The sequence below is a fragment of the Nannospalax galili genome, unplaced genomic scaffold (assembly GCF_000622305.1).
Source record: "Nannospalax galili isolate Female #2095 unplaced genomic scaffold, S.galili_v1.0 scaffold580, whole genome shotgun sequence".
NCBI classification, from domain to species: Eukaryota; Metazoa; Chordata; class Mammalia; order Rodentia; family Spalacidae; genus Nannospalax; species Nannospalax galili.
The window spans coordinates 1,231,701-1,239,051 of NW_008345762.1; positions in this window are offsets into that span (position 1 = coordinate 1,231,701).

Genomic DNA, 7,351 nt, shown 5'->3' on the forward strand with positions numbered 1-7,351 from the left:
GACAGGCACAGTTCCCTAAGGGTCTAGCAACCTTCAGTCCCTAAACTCTATAGAGTAAAAATGGGGACCTGTTGGGAGCCTGAGGCTCAGCCATTTCTCAAAACTGCTGATAGACCTAAGCTGATAACTTTCCACTCTGCCCACTCTCCTCCCACGGGCACGGGACGGAGCCCGTGGCCTTGTACTCTTTTCCAGTAAAGTGCCCTGTTTTCTGTTAATCAGTAGATTACTCCCCTAGAGTACATCTGGGCCCCTGAGGTCTAGCTGATATGATTATTCTCAATCTTTACTCCTTTGTTCTCATTCTCTATTTAACCTCATGCTTGTGCTGCAATAAACGAGACTTGATTGGAACACTGTCTTGTCTCCATTTCTCTTGTCTCTTGCCCCATCCAAATCCTCACTCCCCAATCCAGGTACCCTGTTGTAGATCCTGTGGGTTTGGGACAAGGTCTGAAGTCTTATTCTGGACATCATTTTTTTTCGTATCAAGAAAAAATCATTAGTGAGAAATAATTGTCTAAGCAATATTTTATTGGTTAAGTCTAATGCCAAAAGAGTGCAGTCCTGCCAGGGACCAGGGTTAGCACTGAGGAAAAGGCAGGCAGATCTCTGTGAGATTGAGGCCAGCCTGGTCTACACACCAAGGAATTCAGTCCCTTGGACTGCCAGAGAAATATACCAATCACTTTCCTCTTTGGTTATACTTTCCTGTAGGGCATCTGAGGTCATGTAGGTGGCTAAATTTAATCATTTCCTTTTTTACTGACAAAGACAGTTAAGAATCAGGTCCTCAGGATTTACTTTGACTATTAATGAGCTTTTGACTTTGTTAGCCTTTCTGTTACCAGTTGTTCCATCTTTGCGAGGATGAGTCAACGGCCTTACTTGACTGCAGCTTCACTGGGAAGCACTAAGGAAATATTTTCTCTGTGGTGACCCTGATTGTAGACTGGACACTGGTTAGAGTCCACATGTTGAAGTCTCTGCAACTCCTTGAACAGAAAACATGTGACTCACCACAGTTACTTGACATTTCAAGAGATGCTACATAGTCCCCTGAAACTTAATTGGTCTTGGAGGGCTAGGGGAAAAATATTGTCCCTATAAACCCTACCCTGATCATATTAGTTTAGATCTTCAAGTATGGCTCTTAGTACCCAGCAGGTCAGTTATACCAGACAGGTACTTTAAACTGCTCTGTAATATTTATGTAAGGCTTGAACAGAAGCCAAAGACTTTAAAATGAATTTTGATCAGACATATATTTGTTCTTTTATGCCAGCTCCTTTTTTAATAGAATAATACAATAGTTCCATTAAACTGATGTTTGAATAAACTTTGGCCTTAGAGAATTTAAGATTATCTCTCTTTTCTAAGTCTGACCTTATGTGTACCGTACGTTACTCAGACCTTTGTAATTTGCAAAACATTTTCAGTTTTTCAGTCTGAAAACGTCCAATCATTTTAATCTTCATACAGAAATCCTTCTTTACTAAAAATATTTTCATTTTTACAATCTTTTACCATTTCTTCTACTTCTGTTTTTTAAATATCTTGAGACATCATAACATTAACAAATAAATTTAACATTTATGGTGAGAATATTTGTTGTTGTTGTTGAGGGTACTAAGGCAATGTTTATCCCTTCTGTGATGGTTTGAATTATAATGTCCCTGATAGGCTCCAAACATTTGGACATTTTGTCCCCAGATGGTGATGCTGTTTTGGGAGTTTTTAGAAGGTATGGCTATCCTGGAGGAAACACATCACTAGAGGTGGACTTAGAGAGTTCTTGAGCCTGCAGGATCTCCAATTGCTCTCTTGTTTCCTGTGCCTGCTAGAAGATATAGAGCTTAGCTTCTGCTGCTCCTCCTCCAGCCATCTTTGCTGCCATGCCTCACTGCTGAGACAGACTGTAATTCCCCTGGAACTGTAAGCTCAAATAAACTCTGCCTTTTATAAGTTGTTTTGGTCAGTGTTTCTATCACAGCAACAGAAAAGTGACTAATACACCTTTCTTATAAGTTTCCAGTGACAAACTAATGCTTGATTCCATCAGAGTTTACTCTGGAGAAGAAATAAGTATATTGAGCTTACTTACAGAGCATGGATGAGGGGTAACTGACAGGAGTGTGAATGACCCAAAGCAGTTGTATTGGAAATTTTTTCCAATCATGAATGTTGACTTTCCCACAACTTCTTCTGTGAAGTTCCTTTTGACTTAGCTTTCAACTATATATTCTAGTTCTTCTTTAAGTCCATGAAGCCACATGCAGTTAAGGCAAAAAAGAATATTACTTGCTGGGAAGACTGGCCAGACTCTCAGATGAGGGGCCAATGAGCCTGACTCTACCGTCCTTTAATGAGGGAACACTAATAGTCAATTAACCCAACTGTGATGATCGTTTACATCACAGCTTACATCATGAAAATGGCAGATGTTTAGCTTTGAAGATAGTGTTATGTAACATAATCATATTAAAAGAAAGTTTAATCTGAGCTTGGCAATTAAGAAAACTGCCTGCTCTTGCAGAGGCTGCTCTTGCACGGGACCTGGGTTTGAGTCTCAGCACTCACATGGCGGCTAACAATGGTCTGTAACTCCAATTCCAGTTGATATGACCCCTTGTTTGAACTTTATCAATGTTGCATGACATGAGTGCACGTGTAGACATTACACTCAAACACATAACATAAAAATACTCAGTGATTAACAACAGTAGCTGCTCTTGCAGAAGACCAGTGTTCAATTTTCCACACCCACATGGCGGGTAACAACCATCTGTAACTCCAGTCCCAGAGGAATCTGATGCCCTTCTCTGGCCTTTGTGGGCATCACATGATACTGGTGCACTTACATAGATGCAGACTATTCACCCATACACATAAAATGAAATGAATAAAATAAAATATTAAAAAGAATGCATAATCAAATTACACAAATGGGACAATATAATAAGTTAACAATACCTGTATACATATTTTTAAACATCAACCTTTTTGTTATGAGTTGAAAGCAAACCTCCCACTTGCCTTTCTTCTCACAAAATCCAAGAGTTAGAAAAAACTTTGCATTATCAGTAGGATCCTTGGCATATTATGAAAATGACATTGAAGTGAGGGAATACTCTTGTTCAGAAGAAAAAAGAACTCATGCACAGGCACAGATTGCCGTTTGTTTGGTCTGTAATGCATTTTTAGATAGTAGGAAGTTTTATTCTTCTGGTTTGGCATAGAATAGAGAGGAGCAAAGCAGCTCACAGGGAAGGTAGAAGCTACTGTTTGGTTTTTCTTTCAGTCACTCCCTGGGCTCTCTAAAGAGAACTCGTGACCTCTTTATACTATGGACAGGTTTATGAGGGAAATTAATTTGTTTTCTTTTTATAATGTTTTGATTTTTCCTGAAACTAGAGTAGGGATTGAGAGGAGTTGTTGGACTTGCCTCGCTTTGTCCTGTGTTTTTCATGATCCGGCTTCACAGTGGCTGCCCCAGGTTCTTTTGTCCTTTGTTCTGTATCTTGCACAGTCCAGAGAAAGACCAGCCCTAGCTTTGTTTTTGGTTTTGAATGAGTACAAGTAGCAGACAGAGGTAAGCAGCAGATACCCAGCAAAACCTCATCAAATCTATGTTCACAACTTCCCCCAGGAATCTCCTGAAGAAGCCCTGTTGACACTTTTATATTGCAGTTACTGTTTGAGACACTTTTAGCCAATAATTCCTGTCTTCTTTGTGGATAAGAATCCCACTGTTGCTTTTGTATCATGAGATAAACAATAGCAATTTTTATTTGAAATAATTTATACTTTGGCTGTTTTTAGGGTGCAATGCCTTTACTCTTAGGTAGTTTTGTTTTTCTCCTTTGCTGTTGTCACAGAGTCAAGGGAGAAGCATGACCCAGGACAGGAGCATCAGAAGACACGTTGAGAAAGATATGTTCCAGAGCCTAATTCACTGTGAATCTAAATAGCACCCAACAATGAACCACTATAATGTATAGACTAGAGGCAGTAAACTGAAGATAACAAAATGTTACTGTTTGAAGGCTCAGAGGAGGGGAAAGGAACTCTGGTTTTCATCGTACAAGAGACTTGCTGATAAGTCCAGTTATGACAAGTTAGGTCTGGAGTGTCTGTCTTTATTTATAACATGCATAGAGTTGCTCAAATGAGTCTTATGTGCTTGGTCTTGTGTTGGGAGCAGGGATGGACAAAAGACAGGATTTTTTTCTTTAGAGTGTTTTCAAAGACAGAATTCTTGGTTTTGAAGGATCACTCTTAGTTATTTTTAAACTTTATAAGGTCACAGGTCCATGGAAGTCTGTACTCATTAAGAAACAGGATCAAGCTGATGGAAGTATCTGCCTTTATCAGCATCTAACTTGAGATCCTCCTTAGCTAGATTTGGATGACCAATTGCCCAAAATTTATACCAACAATAAGTTTGTCTGTGTCTGCAAATAGAAGCAAACTGAAATATTCAACAAAATCTTTCTCTTATAAAATATAAGGGCCTTTCATTCTCATGTAGAGAATAATTAAGGTTTCTCTGGGGTGGCCATTTCTCATTGTCCTCCAGAGGATACTAAGGAAAGTTTCTTGATAAAAAATCGGACTCTTTTGTTTGAGTTTTTGGGGTCTAGTGTCATACTGAGTACTCAGCACAGAGGAATGCCACATAGTGATGTTCAACTTGAGTCTCTTTAATAATCAGTTGACTCTTGACCCCAAGGAGAAGCAGAATGGGGTTTATAAAGCTTAAAACCATAATTACATCATGCCACTGGCAAAAGCCAATAACCTAGTTACACCAGACTAGAGGAGGTCAGTTAACAAAAATTTCTAGTCTTCATTAGGAAAAATACCTTTCTCAGAATCATAGAAACAATGAGTTCCCAGACATACAGGTATAGTTGGGAGAGTACAGTCTGCCTGGTTGTCTGCCAGGCTCCTAGTATTGTTGAAATAATGTACTGCCTGCATAACACTGTTCTGTCTGTCTGGGAGCACTTAGTGGAGATGGGGTAAGCTGAGTAGAAAGATAGGATGAGAAAAAAACAGCTAGAAAAAAATTGAGTCTGTTTTGCCATTTTATTAGTTCTTCCCAGTGCTTGCATCGGTAGCCATGGTGGCCTTGGAGGAATTTTGGTACTGATTTTCTTCCATCTGCCCCAAGATGGTGGTGGAAAGATCTTAGCACCAATCCCTTACATGTGAATATATGTCCTGATGTAACTACAGGAGCCAGGAAAATGGAAAGGAATCATAAAGGTAAAGGGACAGAAAAGGTCTGAGAGACGAGTGTAGGCAACAGATTTTACCATGGGGAAATTGGGTAAAATGGGGGCATTCAACAGGGAAGGGAGAAGGGAATGACATGCAGGAAACCATGGGGGTAAGGGGAAAGAAGGAACTCAAGAGAGGGGGGATAATAGGAGACAGGTATTATCAAGGAGAAAATGGGGAAATGGGGGTACTTTAATTGAGAATGGAGGAGGCAGGTTAGACAAGGAGAGAGGTGAGAGAAATAAAACTTACATAGGGTGAAAAGCTATAGAGAATTCAACTCCCCTGAAAAATAAACATCTAATATCTGAGCATGAGTGCATGGGTGCACCTGAAGGCTATATAACAAGAAACACAGTGCCAGACATGAGAAACCTCCCTTTGAGTTGTTGTTCATGGTAGTCTAAGAGATTTCCAAAATAACACAGGCTATTGCCACAGCCCTTGATTATCTCCCAGAAGGTGAAGGTAAGACCCTATCACTGAAGGCACAACATACATTGGATACTGGACTTTGAGCAATGGAGCTGGGAATGACCTGGAAGCCTCCTCCCTGAAAACCAGTTCTCGTAGTTGTAGAGGATATTATGCAAGCTGCAAGCTGCTAAGGCAGAAAATCAGTCAATGTTCCAATTGACCTGTCAAGGCTAATAACCACAAAAACTGGAACAACAAACTATCTCTATTAATGCATTACTTTTACCTAGGGGACAATCAACCGCTGTCTAATTGCACTAACTCCCTCTTCAATGGGAGGGAACTCATAGGTGGCTCTATAAATATAGTCAAATACACATGGCAGTGTTAGGTCATAGATCCTAGAGAAAACACTATCTGGGATATATCTCTAGACAAATGAAATTTCTTACAATATGCTAAAAATTAATCTTAATATTTACAGAGAAGTATACCATACACCACTTGTCAAAGAAGCTTCTTTTTGCAACAGATGGAGGCTATTACAGGGTTCTACAACTGGTCACACACAGAGAATATATGACTTAATTATGCCTAGCCCTAAGTGACACATCTTCAGTGGAACTTCTATACCTAAGGCTCATGGATCACAGAGGAATAGGGGTAGAGAGAATATTAATACATCCCTCCACTCTCACCAGGGAAGCGTCCTCATACAACATAGTGCCATGCACACAGAAAGCTACAGCTGGCCAAGTTTTAGAGAACAAGTGACTGCAGAGCGTGTGCCCCTGGATAGGACTCCTACATTAAACCTCCCCTACCCACGGCCCAGGGACCAATGTGGAAGAGGGGGCAGAAAGATTGTAAGAGCCAGGGTTGGCGCATGAACATAAGGAAACAAACATTCGGGCCTCTGGGAACTTGCTCATCTTGACTTGCAGCTGTGGTGTCAGCATGCACAGACCCATGCCGACTCAATCAGACAATACTCAACACAGAACTGTGAAATGGACATCAGACCCCAACCCTAGCTGAAGAGCTATTGAGAAATGATTACTTGAGTGGAAGAGAGAGTAGATCTTCTTTAAGGAAGTGACTCTAGATAGGCTGACAAGACTCTAGTGGATGGACTTGCACCGAGGGACATCTGGGTACAAATACTTGACTGAATAGGTCTTAACATATATGTCAGAATACATGAAATGCAGTGAGGGACCATGCAGAGCATAGATGGGTAAGGGGGTCTAAATTTGTTTAAGATCTATTATATGAAATGCACAAAACTGAATAAAATATTTTTTAAAAAGCCCCAAATTCATCTAAGATGCCAGTGACCTTACAGATAAACCTCAAAGTTGAAACACAAATGGTCAAGAATTAGTTAATAACATGTTCATCCTTAGCCATCAAGGAATACAAATTAAAACTACTTTGAGATTCCATCTCACTTCTGTCAGACTGGCTATCATAAAAATGTTACAATATACATTGGTGAGGAAGCAGTGGGAGATGAACCCCTTTGGTGGGAATGTAAACCAGTTTGGCTTCTATGGGAATCAGTCTGGAGGTGTCTCAGACACTGAAAGCAGAACTCATAGTACAGAGCTATACCACTCCTGGGTGTAGTTCCCAAGGACTCTGGTCC